A 2515-nucleotide genomic window follows, 5' to 3' on the forward strand; every position below is an offset into this window, starting at 1 on the left:
CGGGAAATTAAAGGAAGTTGACTTCCGGCAGAAAGAACGACTCCACGATTGATTATCAAATTGTGTCCTTTACTAACAACTTCACACTGACCTGAGGACACCACGAGCTACTGCGTCTTCACTTTTGACATGAACCAACAATAGTGATAGCTGTCTATAGGTCGGCTGCAGTGAAGTACACAGTCAAAGAGATAAACTGGCAAGGAGAATAGGGGGCGCTGTTGCCCTCTGTTCCCGCTGTGACCCACAAGACCGTGAGAGGCTGCAAACGTTGGAACAAGTCAGATGTCCCCTAAAGTCGCGTTTTCTACAGCAGTCGCGTCAACTTGAAGATTTGGTAAGTGATTTTTTTTGAACACTAACTTAATCATAGTCTTAATCTATCTTATTAGCAAATGACCGGTAACTCAAAATGAAGCTTTTGGGAATGTGAGGGGTTGTTGTGTTGTGCTTTGAAGACACCTGCCTTTGATTTAAAGCACTATGTTGTACTTTTATCAAAGTCTAGTCTACAAATAAATAAGGCCATAGACAATTCAACAGTTCATAGTTTATCTGGCTGATCTGGGCTCTTTTGTGCTATTCCTTCAACTAAATTTTCATTGAGAAGAATCATCATCTTGCCATTAAGGCAGTTGACACAGTTGATTTATAAGTAAGAATATTAAGAAAAATGGTTGAATTATTAATTACTAAAAGTGTTGTTGAGGGGATAGGTGTTCTCTTTTGGTGAACTGCAGGAATGTGCAGTAGCTTGGACAGGCAAAGAAAAATGGTCTAATAGGAGAAAAGGTGGATGTTAGTTCATTAGTTCAGAAAGGAAGAATGTGATTAAAGGTGTGATCTATGATGTATGTGTTGTCAGAAAGGCAGATTAATAATAAGGGTGGACAATGTGCTGGATGTGAGGTGAGTCAAGGCCAAGGAAGGAGGAAATCCTAATGTCTCAGTCCTTGTTACATTTGAAGGAAATGTTCTTTCCTTTTAAGATGTTCATACAAAGAAAAAAAGCTCAACAACTGTTTTGTATCTTAAAATTATGTCACAATATTTCATCGTGATATCACAGAAACAGTATTTAGGAGGACATCCCACAGCATTTCAAAGTAAAAGTGTTTGTTTGGATATGGAATGACGTACATGTATACCTCACAATAAAAACATATTTATGATGCAAAATTTATCTATAAATAACACTAGACATAAATAATAAAAAACAATTAATGTGTTACATTTAATAATGTGATATGCATTACGTATCCTCATAAAAAATATTGTGAAATGTTTATGCCAACTATTAACAAAACAACACATGCGTTGTGTTAACTAGTAAGAAGTGGCAGGCCTCATGAAATTGATTCAGGGACCACATGAGGCCCACTGGCTGTGAGTTTGAGACCCCTGCTCCAAAGTGACCGCAGGTGTTTTGGCCTTTATGTGGCCCTGTGATGGACTGGCGACTCGTCAGTAAATATTAAGTTCCTCATTAAATATAACATATTAACCAGGTTTAATCACCTAAAGCCAAATTGTTTCAGATTATTTTCTTTATTCTTATTATTGTTTAATTTGTAATGTGCTGGACCAACATATCTGGAGTTTCACAGCAATTGACATCTGTTATTATGTGCCAGCTACAAAGGAAGCAAACAATAAAATAAACATTTGCTGCAAATCTAATACCACCACTTTGAGAAAACCCCCACAAATCATGTATCCTAAAAAGAAGTTGGACAATAAATGGTGTGCTATGTCTTTTCTAAGCTATCCAAGTAACCATGGCAAAGAAAATCACGGAAAACAGCTAGAAAAATGTCAATTTGCAAAGATCAGAGGCAGATGAACCCAAACATATGAATAAAAGATACACTAAACATGAGGACTTCATCAGCAACACTGTTTATCTGCGTTCCGAAACAGCAATGAAGAACAATAAACTCTCCATTAGCAAAGTCCTGCAACTGATGACATGCAATTAATTAAAATGTGCCGTTTGACCAAAAATGGTGTGCTATCACTTTTCTAAGCGCTTCAAGTACACATGGCATCAAATGTCATTAAGAGCTGCCAATAAATTAGAATCAGAATCAGTGTCCTGGTGGTCGTTAAATGTCTAAAACGTGGCCTTGAGAGATGTGGTTGAAACTTTAAATGTGTCACAAGGCTACTAAGTATGACATGGACCAAGAAGCAGGAACAATTCAAAATGTTCTATTTCACTATTTAAGGACAATGCAATAACACAGTTAAACAAAACATTAGCAATTTTAGCCTCTCAGTTTCCTCAGTATTTACAAAATAGCTAATTTCTGTCTGAAATACAGTTTTTTTTAAGTGTTCATAGGTTTGTTTTCTTCTTTAAATAATACGAAATGTCAGTGAGTACCAGCACTTGTCAAGCAAAGTATTTATTATTAGTGTATACAAATTGAGATAAAGTAATGGTTCCACTGGGGCTCGAACCCAGGACCTTCTGCGTGTAAAGCAGACGTGATAACCGCTACACTATGGAACC

General features: G+C 36.8%; 1 non-coding gene across 1 annotated transcript; it reads right to left on the reverse strand.

The window, feature by feature from the left end:
* Positions 1-2442: 2442 nt before the first annotated feature.
* Positions 2443-2515, reverse strand: trnav-uac. The gene has a single exon. It is a non-coding gene; the product is annotated as a tRNA-Val (tRNA).

This window comes from Solea senegalensis, linkage group LG12 (genome assembly GCF_019176455.1).
Source record: "Solea senegalensis isolate Sse05_10M linkage group LG12, IFAPA_SoseM_1, whole genome shotgun sequence".
Taxonomy (NCBI): Eukaryota; Metazoa; Chordata; class Actinopteri; order Pleuronectiformes; family Soleidae; genus Solea; species Solea senegalensis.